This window comes from Centrocercus urophasianus, unplaced genomic scaffold, assembly GCF_019232065.1.
Source record: "Centrocercus urophasianus isolate 14NV4802_14NV808 unplaced genomic scaffold, USGS_Curo_1.0 seq_38, whole genome shotgun sequence".
Taxonomy (NCBI): Eukaryota; Metazoa; Chordata; class Aves; order Galliformes; family Phasianidae; genus Centrocercus; species Centrocercus urophasianus.
Window position 1 is genome coordinate 3933572 of NW_024884955.1, and position 20841 is coordinate 3954412.

A 20841-nucleotide genomic window follows, 5' to 3' on the forward strand; every position below is an offset into this window, starting at 1 on the left:
AGGATCTTGGCAGGAATGCTATGGATTTTTTCAGATGGGATGTTGATAGTGACATACACTAGCACGGCAACTTCAAAAACTACCAAGGGACCAGCACCTAGAAATGAATCAGACTTCCCAGACAGCTCCCACATAGCCAGACATGACCTGGTGCTTATAGCCTATTACATTTAAAGGTAATCCCCTACCTCTCCCACTTATACACACATCCCTTCCACTGAACTGGAGTAAAGATGTTATTTGGATGTTGTAATTTACAGTTAGAGTTGCACACTCATCAGAACTATCTCTTTGCAAGCTCCGTTCACTGTTAGACTCTGCTTATTTCTTCTAAGAACTTCAATCCAGCATGACCCATCCTATGGCCAAGCACTCCTAATTCTGGTACATAAACAAGATGCTTGCAGGTGTGACTCACACCTTAGTGGTAATGACACAAAACTGAAGACACAAGCAGAGATAATTGAGTTTGAGGCTGTGGAACAAATTACTGAGTGCTTAGTAGCAGTAATGTGCTGAAGACTGTCAAAACTCTTAGGGAAAAAAGTATTATCAAATTTACAGGACCATTTACAATGCTTTTCCCATTCTTTAGGCATCATCTTCTTTTCTCTTTCTGGATTCTGTTAAACCAAGTCCAGTACAGGCTGGCCCACAGATGCTTTCTGGAAGAGTGTTTGTATTTGCAGGATGTGTGATTTTGGAACATGTTTGTGTGCATATGTGAAAGCAGTCATGGGCACACACACCTGTGCACACATACCTGTGCACACACACACAGCTTTTTACATTAAAATTGTGCTTGGCACTTTGAGGAGAAACCCTGGGTACTTTTGACTTCTCTAACTGAACTTGGGCTTGCAATATGACCTGGGTATTTCACAAGCAAGAGCTAGCTGTGATCAGCAAATAACAGTTTGTTCGTTAAATGCTGCTATTGCTTCTTGCATTTACTGTAATGAGAAAATTGTGGTTAAGAAGGACACAATGATGTATCACACAAAAAAGGAAGTTTTTAGGGACTGCCTTGCCAAAATGGCAAAGTTATTGTCTAAGTCATTGGCATATCATTGCTTAAAAGGAAGTGTTACAATGCAGAAACAATTACTTTGTGGTTGTTTCCCCATTGCTACAGAGGAAAGTTTTTACTGTCTATTTTACTGTCCATACAGTTCTTCTCTTAAAGGGAAAGATTTTCCTAATCACTCCAGTCTTTCAGATTGCCTATCAAATTGTGTTTGGCCATTTATTTGGTCTGCTGAGAGGAGGAGATGGATGAGGGAATCAACAGCCTTATGCCCACTGGGTCCACCCGATTCCCTCCCAGCCCCTGAACAAGTGGACATCTAGATATCTCACACTTAGCAGATGCAGTCATTAAGTAAGCACCGTCAGGCCGGGCAAACAACAGATGCTGCTGATGAACACCAGCACAAGTAGATCAGTCAATAACGTGAATTATTTCAGTGATTGTAATGGATGAATACCTGTATCCTAAGAGTTTCTGCAATTGAGTCTCATCAAGCTTTTTGACCATGGTGTAACTCTGCCTGTTTTAATCTCCATGAGGGGAAAAAACACCTCTCATTTCTGTACTTCATCCTCTGCTCTATGGATGGTTGCTTTTTGATTAATTTCCTAAACTTTTCTAGTTAATGTCACATAAATCCAGCAGAGCGTGAACTACATGCCTGGAAGTAACTGCATTTTTACTGAGTTCTCAACAAGTTGGACCTAAGCAAGAACAAAGCCAATCTTGCTACAGTGTCTTGATTTAATATCTTTCTTGCTATGACCTTACTCCTGGACACCTATACTGATTTGTCTGTATCATAAAGTCCCTTTCACAGTAATTTCAACGTATAGTTAAAATGATATTGCATTTTGCTGACTCTGAATCTCCAGGAAGGAATGTAGTCCGTATTTGTGCTCATGGCACAAATATTCTCATTAACACAAGATTAATTCATACTTGAACAAGCCCTCGATTCATTAAGTTTCACACTACAAGATAGTTTGCAGTTTGCCATAATTTCTTCTGCTCTATTTGCGGTTTTATAACACCTGGTTCTAGCACAGTAATGGACAGATGATCTTTTTTCCTTGTTGGTGTCTTTTGAAAAATTCAGGAAAGAAAATGCTGAAATAACCTATTCAAAATCTCAGTATGTAGAACACTTCAACAGTTCAGAGCCTTTTACAGATAATAACCCTACAGAATAAAAAACATACGGTAAATTATTCACTTACCCATCCCCTACTCAGGAAGAGATTTATTTGTTTGTTTATTTATTTATTTACTTATTTATTTGCACTTACCAGCCATGCTTCCTTGCTCCTCTGTGTCTTGGGCTTTGTATTTCTGTGAGCAACTGGAGAGGTTTATGATAAGACTTCAAGCTTTGGCTGCGTGGCAGCATTTATAGAGAAAACTTTAGGCCTCTCCTTCAGCTCAAACCAATTGTAATTCACATTAGGTGGGTGAGGCAGGTAAGTCATTCCAGTGGGCATGTAAACTTCCTAGTGACCATATATTAGCTCATGGGTTTTAACACACCACACTTATGCAATTCAGGCTATTTATCCCGAGGGTTGACTGAGATGCTCAGAAAAGTAGAACATTTAATTGCATACCTGGAATCCAGATTTTCACATCCAATGATGCGTCACTTGGGAAGAGGAGAGAAGATTTTTTGAGTCAGAATGAGTGAATATCTTTTCCTAGCATGATCCACAGATGAGTGTTCACAAAATAAAAGTATATATTCCTAATAAAATTAATATAGTTCCCTGTGCATACTCTCATAAGTCTTACAGTGAAACAACAGAACTTTCCATTCACCTCAGTAGTCCTTGATTTGGGATCACTGAGTCTTTTTGGGCTCAGTGATGCTTTTGTGTCAATCTCCCCTTAGAGTCTCTGTGAACAAATAGCAACAGCATTAATGCTGTACATGTCAAGTAAGCTGCTATTAAATTGATGAACCACTGAATGGTGAATAGCTCTGAGGAGTGGATCTCAAGCAGTAATTCTCCCTGCACAAAGGGAAACTTCATCCTCATAAAATTAAAGAAAACACTCATTTTGTAGCAGGTACAAATTAAGACTGTAATTTGTGCTTCTGTGGTGATTACTCAACTAGTTTCTGACTATAAAGGCACAACATTAAAAGCTAAAATACTTTGATCTGCATGTACAAGGAGGGTGTTTTATAGATACAAAGAAAATGAATTCATTGGCATGACTTCATGATATTTCTCTTTTTTTTCTGGCTAATTTTTCTCTTTTTGTTTGTTTTTCTTTTTCTTTTTTCTTTTTTTTTTTTTTGTTGTATTAGTCTTCTGGCTATTTGACTGTGGATCTTTCTATCTTTTTATATGGGAACTTCCATTTTTTATGCTTACTCCAATTTGATTAAGGTATTTTGTCTCATTTTGCTATTGCTTAATCTCACTTATCTACAATGAGGAGCAGAGCCTGAAGCAATCTCAGGAATGTTAGTGCTCACCTTGAAGAACTTGAAGAGTGAAATTTTCATAAGATGAGGAATGGGAAAGCGTAATACCTGTGTATAATACAATGGGGTAAGAGCCATGGGAAGGAGCCTAGAAATTGCAGTTTACATCAACTAATTTAGTCATAGAATCATAGAATGGCTAGGTCGGACCTTAGAGATTATCTGGTTCCAAACCCCTTTGCCATTGACAGTTCCTGGAAAATAATGGAATAGAGAAACTTGTTAGCTTCACCAACATGATTAAAATCTACCATGGACTTTTTAAGAAGTCAGCCAAGCCCACCCATTTTTTTCTCCTCTTTCGTATAAACTTTAATTTGTAGCAACATCCTACATGGTATTTTCATAACCATACGAAGACATTATTTACACAAAATTTCAGTGAGCTAATGGCATAATTTGCAGGAATAAAGCAAATGGCATGTTGTCCCAATGTTTCACTGTCCAACTGGAAGGGCGTAGCAACAGCAGAGCCAAGAAAAGCTGTCTTGGAGCTTTCATGTCTGCTAAATATGCCCTGTCTGTTGTTATTAGGACTTCAGACGAAATATTGTGTCCAACCCTGAGCACAGAGTTGAATCAGTCTAAAACAGAGGCAGCTATGGAGATGTGATGACAACTTTTCAAACGTGAGGTGGTTACAAAAAGAGGAGCCTAAAAATCCTTAGTCTGTCATAGAAATGCTAAGGTTAAGTATAAGTTAAAGTGTTGGCAGTGAGGATAAGTACTGAACTAGACCCTCTATGGAGGTTGTAAAAGCATATGTAATTGTTTTTCACTGGAGATTAAGAATGGACTGAATGAGCGTTGGGTGAGGGTAATATAGACGTGCAGTCAACCTTACCCCAGGGAACTTATTTTGATGTCAGATCTGTCACAGTGACATTTTCCCCCTGTTGTGTATTCTTGGTACTTGAAGCTGAGCTGTGTCACATAGGGAGGGCCTTAGCATAGGTGTCTTACATATCACATCTTAACTGCTCATTTCAAGGAAGGAACTGAATGTTTTGAACAGAAACAGAGGAACGTAAGCACAGCATTTACCAGTGTAGAATTGGAGGTTCTTGTTTCTGCCAATACAAATGAGTTCCCAAGGCTGGCTGGGAAGCCCCATGGCACTTTGCTGCTCTCCTTGTGAAGGGGAAATCTACCCCACTTTCAGTCCCTTCAGAACTTGCTCCCTGAAAGAAGGAATTTATATGACCCTAAAATAATCATGTTATCCTCTTGTTCAGAGAAAAGCTGCCTCCTTTATAGAATCCATTAAAGTTCACTGGCTTTCTGTCCCTTAGAGCAATGAATTTCACATGCTAATTATGAGTTGTGTAAATAATTTTCCAAACATTTCCTTTCGCATTTAAGATCCACGAGTTCTTAACAGTGTCAGTGTTGAAAGGTGCCCACGGCTTTCCTTCACTTATTGCTCAGTGTTTTGCATTCCTGTCATTTTTTATCACCCCAATTATGGAATTTCAGATTTTTCAGGTTCTTGTCATGCTGATATCTTAGTTTGAATATGCAATGTATTTCTGGGACTCATTTAATTTCTTCTGTATACTTTCTGATATGAAGAACACACCACCAGTAAGCATTGTGACAATGACTATTAGTTATTTCCTGATCTATTTTTTATTGATCCTTTTTTTTTTTTTTTTTTTTTTTTTTGTAGTTTTGATTGGTTGGTTGGTTGGTTTGTATGTTTTATGCAATGCTCAGCTCAGCCCACAAGACTGCATTTTTGAATGTACAAAGAAATATGATGTATGGGGATATAAAATGACAAGATCCTGGACAAGTTGTTGAGACGTGTAGATGGATAAAAAGGTGCATATTAGAAATCTTTAAAGGATTTCTAATTCAATCTGGTGGCTGTAATCCATAATACGAAATGTAAAGATTGGAGTGAGTTAAATTAATTTGCAAGGAGCTTGTAATTGTTCAGGAGCTGATAATTGCAATGAAAACTCCATAATAGATGGGAAGACAAGTGAAATCAGTTGTTTGAGAGAGAATACTGCTTTCTGGAGGTAACAGATCAGCCTGTATTTGCATCTTAGAGTCACATAATTCTCTTTGCAGATTTAAAGAATTGTTAAACCATTGAAGATGGTGCATCGTATGACCAATCCTACTGGTTTTCTTTTTCTTTCTGGAAAAGGAAAATGAAACATCTTTAGTTGAACAACAAAGTAAATGCCTTCTATGTTAAGATAACTGCTAGATTCATCAGCAAAAACTTACTATTTGGACAGGATTTGCTTTTGAAAGTCTAAAGGCACTTTTAATTGCAAAAGATGGGGATGGATGTGGATATGGAATATGTTCTTATTTGCAGGTATTTTATCTTTTTTAGTATTCATCTTGAGTCTCTGGAAGCATAAGAATTTCACAGCTTGAGGCCATTCCCTCTTGTCCTCTTCCTTGTGTTTTGCAAAATAAACATTGGCGTGACTTGATGACACGGGGAAAGAACAAGTCACAGGTACCAAATGTCCCTCAGTTTTAAACAGCAGCTGTTGGTATTAACAATAATGATATATTGACTATTGCAAATGATTTTACCTTTTCTCTTTCCATTCAATTTAAAATACTCAGTAATATTCTCTCAGTATCCAAAGGGAAACAACAGGAAAGAAGGAGGAAAGAAGGAGATCCTCTTTAGTAGGATCTGTGGTGATAGAACAAGGGGAAATGGTTTCAAGCACAAAGAGGGTAGATTTAGTTAGATATAAGGAAAAAATCTTTTACAGTGACAATGGTGAGGCACTGAACAGATTGCCCAGAGAAGTGATTTATGCCCCATTGCTGGAGGCTTTCAAGGTGAGGCTGGATAAGGCCCTGGGCAACCTGATCTAGCTGTGATGTCCCTGTTCAGTGCATAGAGTTGGAATACATGGCCCTCAGAGGTCCCTTCCAACCCTAAGATGCTATGATTTTGAGAAACCATAAAATCTGAAGTGCTTTTTAACCTGCAAACTGCATTTCATACCTGAAGTCTGTTTTCCAAACCTCACATATCTGAAGGTAAACTGAATCACTCATTTTATTGCCCTCCTTCTGTCCAGGCTGCTTGCATTACAACTCTTGAGATATTACTGTACAGAAATGTTTAGGACATTTCCTGTAATTTCATACTTGAGAAACCAGCTTGTCTTAACAGTTATTTCTTCCCTTTGAACTGTAAAATAAGAACTTCTTGGTGCAATAACAGAAATTGTAAATGTGCCAAATCTCCTTTGGTTAAATATATATATATATATATATATATATTGCCTCAAAAAGAGAAGCTATTGCAAGCTTGCTGTGTCCTTGCTGTCCCAAGAAGCTCCCTCCCTTTTTTGACATGGTTCTGTAACCACATGATGTTCACTTTCATTTTAAATTTTGAATATGGTAAAGCTAATTAGAAGGTTGTATAAGAGGAGAACCTGATTATGTTTTAAACAAAGCTGATTTCAGTTGCCCCTGCTTGTTTTCCTATTGATTTCATTATCCAGTCATATTTGTTTTCCATGCCAACATGCTAACGAGGATGAGGATGTGTATGTCTGGCTGGTCCAACCAGCATGACTTGTGGTGAAATGGGGTAAAGGCCTCCAGATCTAAAGTCACCATCATATTTTGTGGGTTCTTCTGGCCAAGTAACCATGTGGTCACATCGGATGTCCCTTTTGTACCCTTCAGGTCTGCGGTGTTTGGCTGCAATACACTTTTAGAAATGGGGAAAGCGATGAAGATTACAGGAGTGGGAATTGGCCTACCAGACAGCAGCTGTCCTTCCATCCTCCATCTCCTGGAGGCTGATCTTTCTGTCTCTCCCTGCAGTTTACAGCTGCCTTCACCTCACCTGTTGCCCCCCAGCAACCACACCTACCTTCATGTGGGATTAGTGTTGGAGGTGACTTGAGATGTCCCTTGCTAAAAGAAGGTACAGCATTGAGGAAACCTCCAGAGTGGAATACAGTGAATATGCAAAGAATCTGTTCCATGATGGCTCCCTAAGCATCGTGCCCTACAACCTTGGATGCTGGCAGCAGCAGGGGAGCTTGATGTGCCTCTCTTGCCCCCCCATAGGAACTCCTACTGGGTGAGATTTGCACTTCTGATTATAGTGAAGCACTTCCCCAGGAAACTCAAAATCACTATAGAGTTAGTCCTTCATTTAACACATTGCAGCTGTGTTATTCACATTTTTGGAACTCGCACGTGCTCTGCAGACAGCGTATTTACCACCGGCAATCCAAAAGAATCTGCAGTCTGTTGCTTCAGTAAACAGCACAACTCGTCCATCCGGCCCTTTGAGTTGTCTTGGAACGCGACCAAACGCCTTCTAGTTGGAGGGGGGGGGGGCGGGGGCGGGGGTGGTCCTCACTGAGAGCTGCTGCCACCTGCTGGAAGAATCGTGGTACTACAGGAGCTGTGTACAACAGAGGGCTCACTGCTGCCGCCTGCTGGGGAAGAGGCGATGTAGATGCTGATCCACGCATGAACTGCAGCGCAGAGACTCGCGCCCCGCCATCCCGTACATGCGTGAGCAGAGCGGCACCTGCAGTACTGCATTTCATCCAACAGGCGGCAGTAGCGAGCACCTTGGCACTGGTGCGCATGCGCAGGGCTGGGACGGTCTTAAGGAAATTTGTCTCTCCCACGGTGGAGCACTTGGGGCGCGCCGGAGATGTTGGAGTGCCGGGCAGTTGGAATAGCTTCTGGCTGTGGGTTCTGCAGGCTTGCAGCTGCCTGCCTTTCAGATAAGCCCAATGGGTGAAGGGAACGGCAGTCTCCTATCAGGACCTTGCTCCTGTAGAGCTGCAATCTTCCCGAGCATTTTTCTCCATCTCTTTGCAGTGCACTGTGCTATACGTATGGATGCTTGGCCTTTCCTGGCTTCTCCTGGCATAGCCTGTGCTGTTCCATTCTTTGGGCGTGTGTCTGTGTCCCATAGCTGGGCGTTGCGCTGCAGCCACTCCAGGTTCCTGCCCAGCTCCCTGGCAGTACAACACAGCAGACTCCCTACCCATATCCCCACGTGGAGCATGTCCAAGTGTCCCTGCTGGATGAGGAGCAGCAGTGAGAGCCCTGGGGTGAGCGGTGTGCTGGGCTGCGCAGGAGTCCTCAGGAAGAAGGAATGTGAGGGAGGAAGGCACCGTGGGGTGGGGTTTTGTCCTTCACCACAGCAAAGCCAGCCTCAGCCTGGTACCTGTGATGTCTGCTGGGCGGGGAAGGGATGCAAAGTAGAAGAAATAAAATTAAAATGACAAGGAGCTTGGAGGAGGTTGGCCTAGGGAAAAATACATGCACTTTTTGCAAATGGGATGGGAAATCTCAGTGTTGCAGAGAGACTGAAAAAAACAGAGTGAAGCCAAGTGTACATCCCATAGCGCCTGAGGATGCTGAGCAACTGGTGGGTAAACAACCATTGGCTTTTCTTCCTTGGCATGAGACGAAGCCTGGCCTTGGAGGTGCCCCCAGGCCCCTTTGTGCTTTGTCCTTTTCCCTGAGGCATTCCTGCTCTTGCAGCTGTTGCTTCCTACCAAGAAAAGCTCAGTGTGGCTGTGTATCACTTGCTTCATTGCATTTGTATGCATGGCACTCAGCAATGGCAATGCCCAGCATGGATCTCCCTCTGGTTCCCCCTCACTGAGCTGTTGTGAGTTTTCTTGTCCTGTGCCCCAAACCAGGGAAATTTCTGAGCTGGAGAGAAACACATGTTCTAAGCCTCAGACATGGTGCTACACGTGGTGCTATTTCACCCTTCTGCTTAATCCTTTTCTCCATTAATATTTATCCACATAACATTTTTCTTCATTTAAACAAAGTCAAAGCCTTGCTTTAAATATCTATATATATATAAATTTTCTCAAAGCTGTGGGAAAGGCTGAGGAGCGCTGTGGCAGCCCAGGTGAAGCTCAAGATGCATTGGTGCTGGAAGCCTCTCAAATATTGTCCCTTGAGCTGTTGCAGTTCTTGTTTTTCTCAAGCATACACCAATATCACAGAACCTGACAGTGGTTTACATTGTCAGACTCCTGCTGACTTTGTGTATCCATCTTCCGCCAGTTAGATTTGAATCAGTTCTTTGGGTTTTTCGTGTTCTTATTTGGTAAACTTAGGTCAATGTTTTGAGGAACTTGCGCCCTAACACAGTCTGTGGACATAAATCTACGTCAAATTAATCCTAAGCCAACATTTTTCAAGCTGGATCTTGAGTGAGAGAGATTTTTAGTTGATACAAACCAGTGAAAATTTATGACAAAAGATTGCTGGAAGTGTTGAAGGAAACAATCTGCTGAAATATTTGTTTCTCGTGACTGAAGTCAACAACTGGAATGCTGGTTTTTTTTGTTTTTGTTTTTGTTTTGTTTGTTTGTTTTGTTTTAAATCAGTGGATTCCTGAAGCCCCGCTGCATCAGGAAAACAGCTGTACATGGCTCCCAAAATACGGGGTGTGCTCCTACAGGTAACCATGTAACTGCAGAGCACGTGTGAGGTTCTCATAGAGAAATCCTGTGTGTGGCAGGAAAGAACATGGAGGTGAGCCCTCATCCACCCTCCTGTACCAAGCCAAGATCAATATGTCTAGACCATTGCTGACAGGTGCTTACACACCTTCTTGATAGCGTTAATGTCTCCATCCTTCAGCCTCATTAGACAGTCTGTTCCTGTGTTTCATCTCTCTTATGCTTTGCAAGTTTCTCCTAACAGCCATCCTAGTCTCCCTCCCTGCTATTTTTGTCTGATTCCCAGCAAACATAGAAAGTAAGTCCTTGTTCCTCTGCAGGACCCTTGTATGAAAACTGCTACTCTCACCTCTGTTTTCTGTTTTCATGAGTTAACTGGCCCATTTCCTTCCATCTCTCCATAGAGGTTCTTTTTTACACCTGTGGTCACTCCTATTGCTGCCCTCTGGGTTCTTGCCAGCTGGATCCCATCTTTCTTGATGAACCCAAAGCCAAATGCAGGACTCCAGCTGAAGCTTTACTAGTGGGGAGGGTGAGGTTTGTTTTGTGTGTCTCACGTACAACTTTTCTGTTTATGAATTTTGGCAAATACAGTGTCCTTTAGGCTATCAGGATGGTGTGGCCTTATGAGTACACAGGTGAACGCATGAGTGAAATGGGTGAGTGATGTTTTCTCATCTGTTCTTCAGCACAAGTGTGAAGCCAAAGGCTGGCAGCTTGCACAAAGCTGGGCTCTGTGCAGGAGTTGGCAGAGGTGCTCAGGGGCAACATCCTGTGGGACTGGAGTCTCTGTTGCCATAGTAACTGGACGCAGTCTTTAAATATGGATGGAGTTCTGCCCTGTATCCCCTCCATCCTTTCCCCTGTAGCAAAGTAATAAATGGAGTGTGCTTCCCTTTATGTGTGAGTCCCAAGGGCCAGGAATGGTGCCAGCTTTGCTGCAGCATAAACTCCCAGCAAGTGCAATGTGAGAGGTCAGTAACCATTAATAATGGGTTTGGTTCTGCTCCATTCAGAGCTTCAGCATTGGGGCTCCAAATGCTGCTCACTGAAAGTATGAGTTGGATTGACACAAAGAACCATTAGCAAGGATGGCAAACACATTAATTCCTGCTCTATTGCTGTGGCAAAGGGCCCCCTTCCAGCACTGAAATCCCTCAGGTTGGATAAAGCACTGTATATGCAACTCATGAGATGCCTTTGGTATTTGCACATGGTTACACATCAAAGCCATCTGTTAGATTTGTTTATTCCTCAGTGACCTATCCAGATTCTTTTAGAAATTAACTTTTTAATTAAATACTGGGTTGGGTTTTTTTACAAAATAGATTAGGAAGAGTCCCAAACTACAGGAATTATTTACTGGTGCAACATAGTGGAAAAGCTCCCAGGTTCCTGATTTCATGGTAGCATTGCTTTCACTCTCTTCGTTAAATTGGTGTAATTTTGTTCTGCTGGCTTACTGCATTAGAGGGATATTTGGGTTGCAAAACGAAGCAATTTATTGATCTGAATTGCTAAAAGTAAGGCTTTCCCATAGAATCCTGATTTCTCTCCCTAGTTTGTCTGTGGAGACGTGCAATCTGTAAATGTCGGATTACACCTTTTTCTTCTTTTCCCCCTATATAACAGCTCCATCTCTCTCAATATTGGATACTTTTCTCTTGACATAATCACTAAAAATGGCTGATTTTCTTGAAATTGTCTTTGATTCCTATTAGAAGTCAACAACCGCCCAGAAAATTCCAATCTGAGCAATTTTAATGTTGGCAAATCTGAATACAAAAGACCTTAACAAGAGCCAGCAGTTCTGAACCAACTTCTGAACCAACAGTTTGCTGGTTGTAGATTTATTTTTCTCCAATCAATGCCTTCCAGAGGGCTATCTGCCCTGCGGCCCTGCAGAAAAGCCCCTTGGCCGCCAACGCTCTGCAAAGCACGCTTGGAGGCGGCTTTGGCAAGGGACATGAAGACTAACAAAGGCTTCCTTCCGCAAGTGCATTGGCCAGAAAAGGGAAAGGCAACGTATGGCCCCAACCAACTAATAAATAAGACAGGAAGAGCTAATGACTAACAACTGACGTGGAGGAGGCCGAAGTTAATGTTAAAATTCATAGCCCTAAGGAGGATTACGCACTCCAAGAAGAATATACAATGATGATGTTCAGGACCCTCCTCCAAAGACAAGTTAAAAGTCACCCCAAAAGGGAACAGATTAGGCTGGGATGTGAGGGAAAGTCCTGGAGGGTGCAGAGGAATAGCAGGAAGAGAGATGAAGTGCCTGAAAGGCGCTTACAGTGAGAGCGGGGTAGGTCTCTTCTCACTGCTGACAGGTGACAAGACAAGGGGAAATGGCCTCAAGTTGCGCCAAGGTAAGTTTAGGTTGGACGTTAGGAAACACTTCTTTACAGAAAGGGTGGCTAAACATTGGGATGGGCTCCCCAGGGAGGTGGTTGAGTCACCATCCCTGGATGTGTTTAGGAGCCGTTTCAATGTGGTGCTCGGAGATACGATTTAGCAGAGGGTTACTAGAGTTAGGGTACTGTGGTTAGGCTGCGGTTGGACTTGATGATCCTTGAGGTCCCTTCCAACCTGAGTATTTCTAGGATTCTATGATTCTAAGGAGACAAGAGAAACAGAGAAGCTGTGCTGCTCTTTCCCCACCAAGACAGGGAGCCCTTCTTGCTAAACTCTGCCCTTTCCCTTCCCTTCGTGGTGAAAAATACCCAGGATAGCATTTGCTTTGCTAGCACGGCTATCAAACATCAGCACGGTCACAGCTACGGCACTGATCAATGGCAACACCAAATCCATTCCATTGGTTGCTTCAACCAATCGTTTATTTGTCACCGCTTGTGAAAATGTCCCACAGAAAGTCCTTGGCTGGACTCGGGCAGGCAAATGCCAACACTAGCAACGCCACAACAAGCGCACAGCAGAGCTCCCCCTATGCGCGCCCTTGGCAACGGCATCGCAGAGTCACAGTCAGCCCATGAGCTCACAACGGGCCGGCATCGCAGAGTCACAGTCAGCCCATGAGCTCACAATGGGCCGGGTGCCTATAAATAGCCAGCGGGCCCAGCACTCCTTGAGTCTTGCTGGCGACTCTCGAGGTGTAAGCGGGATCGCGACACTGAGAATTTGCCAGTGCGTGACAGGAGTCTTCGAGTGGACCTTGAGTGGAGGCGCAAATCCATCCTTGGGGCTCCGAATCCATCCTTGGAGCCCCACAGCGCCAGGGCAGCCGCAGCCATGAGCCGGGAGGCGGCTGCCAACCGCAGGCGGAAGGGGTGGGCCTGGCCGGTGGAGGCCCGCGAGGACCGCTGCCCGATTTGCCTGGACCGGGTCAGGGACACCGTCCGTGCTCTGCCCTGCAGGCACCTCTTCTGCAGGGAGTGCCTTGAGGAATGGGCGACCAACAGCCCTCGCTGCCCCCTGTGCCGGCAGAGAATATTCGCCAAGCAGCGCCTGGACTGGCGCCCCTCGGCTCGGCCCCCGACCTGCTCGCCCCAGGGGAAGCTGCAGCGCACCAGGGAGCGCCGGGAGGCAAGATCTGCCCGGCGCTCCCGCAGCGCCCCACCGCGCAGCCCACCGCGCAGCCGCTCCAGGTCCCCCCGCCGGCTGGTGCGCAGCTCCTCGTGGCACGGGGATGTCCGCCAGCGCAGCCGCTATGAAGAACTGCCGCGGCAGGAGGAGGACCGCGAGTGGCTGAGGCGGGTGGCACGGGAGCGGCGGATGGGCGCCGGAGAGCCCTCACGACATCCCGACGGGCCTCCCTTGTGAGCACGCAACCCAACGTCAGCCGGGAACAGCACGGGGACGGACCATCAGTTCCCTGCCCTGCTGGAGCAGACCACCTGCAGCTCCAGCTCATCCTTCCATACTCCGCTGATCGGCCTCGGTCAGCCCACAGTGCCCAGGTTGGGGCTGCTGCTACCAGCCACCCAGGCACTGCACGGAGCCCAGCAAACGGCGGCCGAGTGGTGGAAGAACACAACATCTCCGCTACGAGGACGGCGCTGGGATGGCCCTCCTGGAGGCCACAGAGAGGGCGTGGGGGGATCTGGGCATAAACATTCCAATAAACATTCACACACCCTCAAATGAGCAGTTGTTGTGTCTAGTTCTTTCGGGAAGCTAAACCGTAAGCCTGCAATCCCTGTGCAAAACAGGGACGGGGAATGAGGAAGGGGTTGGCTGTAGAAACCAGCCATTGACTTCCAGAACCCTGAGAGCCCGAGCTCTGTGACTGCGTGGCAGCATGCACCAGGGGGACAGAGGGCTTAAATGGCACCATGGAGCGCCATACTGAAGTCAGAGCAGGTGAGGTGTGCCCGCAGCACACAGACAGCAGCCCCTTGCAAGCAAGACAGTTGTGTCAGTCAGGAGAGTGCTGACATGGCTTGTGTTCCTCCCAGAAAACAGCCTGAGGTGCTACTGTAAGCCACCACCTGGATGTACACGATAGGCATTGAATCCAACACAGCGAGCACGAGGCCTGGCACCTGGTTTCCTTGGACAACCAAGAAAAAGCTTGGACATGATGTTACTGCAACCTCTTTTGAATCATCCATGTGTAGCAGCATTTCCAAACACCTCCCCTCAATTTCTGCCTCCAGAAAGTAAGAAAAGTTGCCTTCCCTTGCGTAAATCTGATCTCTGCTGTTGCTACAACACTTGCAAGATGCGTAACGTGAGGGCCACCCTACACACACTTTAGACTAAGCAAACCTCCCTGGGTTTTATTCCAACAAGAAACACTACAGCTCGACCAACCTCTCACACTACATTCAGTGACACTAATTCCCATCACAGCTGTAAGCAGCTGAGCCTTGGCATTCCAGCCCGCCGGCACACAGCCCATCTGGACCTGAAAGAATTTAGGAGATGAATGCTGACAGCAGGGTTGTTTGTGCTCAGTGTCTCACTTCACTCCCAGTTTGGCTGCACCGGGATGTGTGCTCTGGCTGTGCCATCCCATGGCTCCCTGGGGACTCTTTGATGGCAGCAGAAAAGCTGAGCCATCCAAAAGCCATCATTATGAAAGCTTAAAGCCAATTCAGCCTTTATTACAGGGTACCACACTTGTGTTTATTACTCAGAAGGAAATGTATAAGTTTGATAATTGTGCTTTTAACAGTGCGTCTCTATTTGAATCACCTGTCTGCTGTGTTCCTCAGCTGCTCCAAGTGAAAGAGGGACTGCTGGCAGTGCCAGCATCGCTCCCCAGAGGTGGCACAGCCACGGAGGGCACATCTCCACATTCCTTGTGCCCCAGCATGCAGCATGGTACTGAATGCGTGCAAGATGTGAAGAATCTTCCAACAGGTGAACAAGGACAACAGCTGCTTGTTCTTCAGATATGATGGCAGAGAAGTTTGGGAGTGTCCTGGTGTATGGGAACTGCTGAGTCACGGCCTGAACCTCTGATTGATTACCTGAGGCGAGCCATGAGTCAGCCAGAGGAGCACAGGTGAAGGCAATTCAGCTGTGCTGCTGGAAGGGGTGGAGCCAGGCTGCACTCCTCCTAGACCTATTGAAGAGCTGGCTACCAGTGGGGAAGGATCTTTTTTGGAGATTGTCTCTATTGGTGTTTCATGCTGAGCCCAGCCAAAGGGTAAGTCTTCCATTTTATTCTCTTTTGTTATCATTGTCCACTTTGCCTAACTCTCTTGATTATATTGTGGTTGTAACATCTTGATATCCATTGATTATACACCTGGGAAATCCTGACTTGCTGGGGTGTAAATAACTGGCCCTTTTAAATTTTTTTGTTTAATGTATAAAGGCAGGTAGCTGATACCTCCCTTGAAATAAGAACCTCTATGATGGTAATCCTGAAGAATCCCTGTTATTGTTATTGCTTCGGTTGTTGGGATGGTATAGCCTAAATGCTAGGAATAGGAAGTGCAGCTTCATTTGTTATGTACTGTAGGAATCTGTACAAAGATCGCAGTTTGAGAGATGGAGGAGGATAATGGAGTGATGAGGACAGCGGTGGCACCAGAGCAGATTTGCCTCTGAGCATAGTAACCATCACCTAGCTGGTGACAGCTGTGACCTGTGTCAAATAAGGCATCTTGTTAGAAACAGGTGATGATGATTTCTGGCTGCCACAGGTGCAGCTGGGTCCTGCTGAGTGTCCCTTCAGGCCTGGTGGGGGTGCAGGTGGCGGCTCCCAGACAGATCTGCTGCCCTTCTCACAGAGGAGGGCCAATGGGTTGTATGGGAAGGCTGCATTGTGGTTGCTTGTCACAGATTAAGCATTTACCAAAACTCTTAATTATGTTTTATGTGAGGAGTTTGGACAGTAAAATGCTTTATAGAGTACTTCATTGCTAGGAGTTCCAAGATGAGAGTAAACCTTCACTTCTGAATAGTTGCATTTTTTGGATATTTAATCACACCAGGAATTGGCAGTCTCAAGAGAGCAGGAGTGGTTGGGGCAGGTGTTGCATTAAGGGTTTTGCTGTAAGGCTTTTGGAAACCTGAGTGCCCAAATCTGAAGCAGTTGGTGGTGGGGAGTAGATTCAGCTATGGTGAAGGCCTTCAGCCAGGGTTATAGTCCTGCTCTGTGCTCCCTGTGGGTACTGCTCTGCTCTCAGCATTCTCCTCCCCCAGAGCTCATTTGGGATGGGTAATTGCAGTGTTGTAGAATTACATTCAGTTTGCTCATTTTGGTTAGTGAGTGCTGGGAGTTAGCAGGGAAAGGGCAGGCTGGGGAGAGCTCATTGAAATGCGTGGAGAGCAGTTCTGTCCCATGTGAAGAAGTTTAATCTGAGAAAGCCTTCAAGAATGGCTTAATGCAGCCTTCTGCATCGCCCACGAACACTTTGGGGAGAAGACCAGGAAAGGAGAAAAGTTACTTTAAAGCGATAAGCTGCTTTAAAGTGATCTTCGTAATCCTGAGAATTAAAATGTACTTTATTAAATACATGTTACAGATGCAAAGTAACCCAAGTAAGGCAGGAAGGAACCCTTCCCATGGGCAATTCATGGGATTCCTGCAGCTGTATCCAAGCATCACCAAAATCCCCCTGCTCCCAGGGGAGGCCAGCCCCCAGTCCTGGCCATGGCATTAAATGTCTGCTTGGAAGTAGATCTGAGGGCCGTCCTTGTCTTACTCTGCATGAGGCTTTCTGACTCCTTTGCAGCTCCAGCATTAATTACTGTTGAATGGCCAAAAAGGAAGAATGAATGAGGAGGGCATTTCCTCAAAGCTGAGGGCAAATAGGAGCAGGAAGCGGCCAAGAAGGGCTGGCTTCATGCAGAGTTTTCAGCTCTTACTGCCAGTTCTTCAGGGAGAAAAAAAAAGAAATGAGAAGTTCAACGTCTTTGTAGCACCACCAGCATTGCCCTCCCCGAGGTGTGTGAGCCTGGAGACAGCTGTTGCTGGGGGGAGCCTCTGAGCAGAGCGTTCCACCACATGCAATGGTGGTGAGGCAGAGTCCTGGCAGAATCACCAAGGGATATCTGTTAAGATTTAGAATGCATTTTGCTGCTCATTCATCCTCCATCCCACACAGCTTTTGGCAGGTTGCTTTAATCCTTCTGTCTCAATTTCCTTCAGTGTGAAAGAGGATGTTGTGGTGTTGCCTCCCAGGAAACATCTGAAATTGCTCCCCAGCTGGAGCATCCTTTCAGGCTCTGTGTATGTGGGAGCAGAGCAGTTCTCACTCCTAGGAGCCTGGCTGCAAGGTGGATGGCACAGATAAGTGCTTGGTCACCCCTGTGAGAGGTCACTGCACCACCTCACAGCCGATAGATGTGGCTCCGTCCTGATGGATGCTGGGTGATGAATAGGAGCCACCAGCCCTTGGGGACCTAATAAATTCCTGGCTGCTGAATAATACAGCAAGGCAAATTGCTTTACAGAATCCAGTGCTTAAAGCTAAATGTTAGATAACATATTACAGGAAGCTGCTTGTGCCTCTGTGCCAGCCTTGCGCAAGCAGCACAAGAAGGGAAGACAAAGCATTTCCACAATCCCTACACAGAATCATAGAATCATAGGAGTTGGAAGGGACCTTTAAAAATCTTCTGGTCCAATCCCTGTGCAATGAACAGGGGCATGTGTGTAGGGAAACAGCATCCCTAGGGGACCAAGCACTGCTTTGAGACAGGATCCCAAAGATTTGATCTATGGTATTGACAGGTAGGGAAAAAAAGTCCATTTCTCAAATCATTTTGGAGATTTCCTAGAAGAGGGGCGATGGGACAAATCACCCTTTTGGGGACATTTGTTTGTCAGCTAGCAGAAAAGTCTGTGTTTTCTTCCTCCATGAAACAGCCTTTAGCTTTAGACCTGATGCGAATGAGGTAGATGTGGAAGGTGGTGGTGTTTTGCACACCCACCTACCTTGAGGAATAGGCTGGCCATACAGGAAGGGAGAACAGAGTGGGTCTGGCAGAGCCATCCCCAGGAAGAAGAGCATTGATGCGTGCACTTGTGGTTAGCGAGCACAGAGAGGCTGCTTAATGGCTGCAGGGGTGGAAATGCACCTCCTGGGAAGGGCAGAATACCGGAGCCAAAGGGATAGCTCTAAGTGTTCTTTGGGGGAATCAGAACCATACAGTTCCCTGTATTTGTATTGGCATGTTTCCTACCCAAGTTTGGGTGAGCTGAAATCTTCAGGTCCTTTCAGGACTCAGTGCCCATGCGGCTACTCTGCCCTAGATACAAGAGGTCTGCCCTCACCTGTTTCTTTCTCATCCAAATCTGAGTCTGCAGAGACTCTGCCCTCTGTCAAGGATCGTTTGCTCTCTACTCCTGGTCCCTGCTGAGACCTCTCTGCCCTTCTTCCCTTCACCTCTTGCAGGCAGCCCAGCAGCTCTCCCACATCCTTCAGTACCTCTCTGAGGACCTCAGAATGCTGGCAGAGGCTCTGTTATTTGCTACAACTGGTACGAACTTAAAAATGTAAATGAACAATTCGGGAATGGCTCTCCTGTCCCATGGTGTGAGAAAGAGCTGGGATAGTAGAGGGCATGCTGGGGGAGAAGCCTAGGGCCAGAGAATAGCAGCCAAACCTGCCCCACGTAGCAGAGCCTGTTCCCCCCACAGCACCATGAGCTTCAGCTGAAACCCTTCCAGAGCAGATTTCACAACAGAGAATGTAACGATGATGGAGCCCAGCTGTTGCTGACATTGACATCCAGGCTCTGCTTGGCTTTTCTAAGGAGGGCACAGCACTTATGTTTCACTTTTGGATTGTATTTTGCTGGTTGCTTCCAGCATTTTTCCCTAGTATTCCACTATTTTCATGCTCTTGGGCTCTCAGTAGTTCAGTCACTCTGCCCCATTCGTCTCAGTTCCTTCTGCACTTTTCAACGCTTATTAGAGACCTCTGCCAAGAAACCTGATAATTTTCTTTCCCATTTAAGGGAAAGGATTTTGGACTATAAAAGAAATCTCCATTATATCTTAAGTGTTTCTTCGCTGGAAAGAAAATCCCTGGAAACCAAGGGAATCCTTAAAGGGGCATAATAGGAAGCACTGGAACTGAGACAGCTATTGCATGACAGCCTTTCCCACTCATAAGAACAAGCACAGGGCCCTGGGCTGTGAAAACAATATGGGTTATTGTTACAACTTCTAACTCAATTTAGGATATGAAAACCAGCATCCCTCAGCATCGGGAACCAGCCAAAACTCATGAGCCACCAAAGCTGCAGTGCCGCTCTCTGCTGGAAGCCCATTGTTCCAAATGCCTTTGCTGTGACAGCTGCAGGCTTGTTTATGTGCAAGGAGCCTTTCTTTCTCACAGCCACTAGTTCACCCGTGACCAGTTCAGTGATGCAAATCAGTCTCCTCTCCTGCTTCAGAGGATGGACAGCAGATGCTGGACTGCTGTGCAGTGTGGGTGTTTGTGAAGATGTGATGCTTCTCTTTATGCAGGCAGAGGAGGCACTGCAGAGGGATACTGTCACATCTAGGCTCAGTCTGCTTTGCTGTCATAAAATCACAGAATCATCAAGGTTGGAAAAGACCACTAAAATCATCTAGTCCAGACATCATCCCATTACCACTACTGTGTGCTTGTTGTGGCCATGTTGTGGTCTGAGAAACAGTGCCTTCCAAACTCTTCTGCTTGGCAGGTTAAATTCGTCTGTATATACCACTGCTTATGAGCCCAGGGGAGCACATTTGTGTCATACTCTGTGCATTTTCCCTTAAGTACTTGAGGTTTAAAGTATTTCCTTGTCAATAACAGCTATAATACGCAGGCAGGAAGATGGTTTGCCATGGTCTGCATTCAAGCATTTGGCTGGCTCCATAGGCTGTGGAAATAACAAGCCATAAATAAAGTTTGGAAAAGCTCAGGGTACAAAAATATCAATCAAAAGGAATATCTAAAGCAAGAGTGGGTTAGATAACCTTGGAGAAGAGAGAGCAGACAGCACATTTCTGCATCCTCAGGCCTGCACTGCCCCTTGCTGACAAGCTCACCAGCCATGGAACAAGAAGTGCTGTGCTGCAGAGAATGGACATCCTGGGGCTGGGAACATTCCCTCCTCTCATCCAGGCTCCTGGATCACTCCAGGCACAGCCATCTGCAGGGTGCCCTCCTGCAGTTCTACCTGAGGCTCAAGCATAATCCTTCATACTGGCAAGGAGAGTGTGGAAGGGTGAACAGTGCAGCAGCAGTGCCTCCATGCTGCCCTTTTGTGTCCCCTTTATGTGGCTGGTTCCCCAGCCCCTTGCCAGACCATGTGAGTGACATGGGCAGTGTAGCAAGAGTGATGTGGAAAGATACAAATGCCTTGCAAATAAAAATGAATTGCTTCTCTCCCTGTGATTTAGCTGTATTGAATCTGATGCATGTCCCTGTATTAGGCTACTTGTCATTTTCCCTCCAACCATT

At 45.5% G+C, this 20841-nt stretch overlaps 1 protein-coding gene across 1 annotated transcript in view; it reads left to right on the top strand.

The window, feature by feature from the left end:
• Nucleotides 1–15509: 15509 nt before the first annotated feature.
• KCNB1 (potassium voltage-gated channel subfamily B member 1) overlaps nt 15510–20841 on the top strand; it is a 109678-nt gene continuing 104346 nt past the window's right edge. Inside the window, 1 exon segment of the mRNA XM_042832527.1 lies at nt 15510–15593. The gene's annotated coding sequence lies outside the window, so the exon portion shown is untranslated.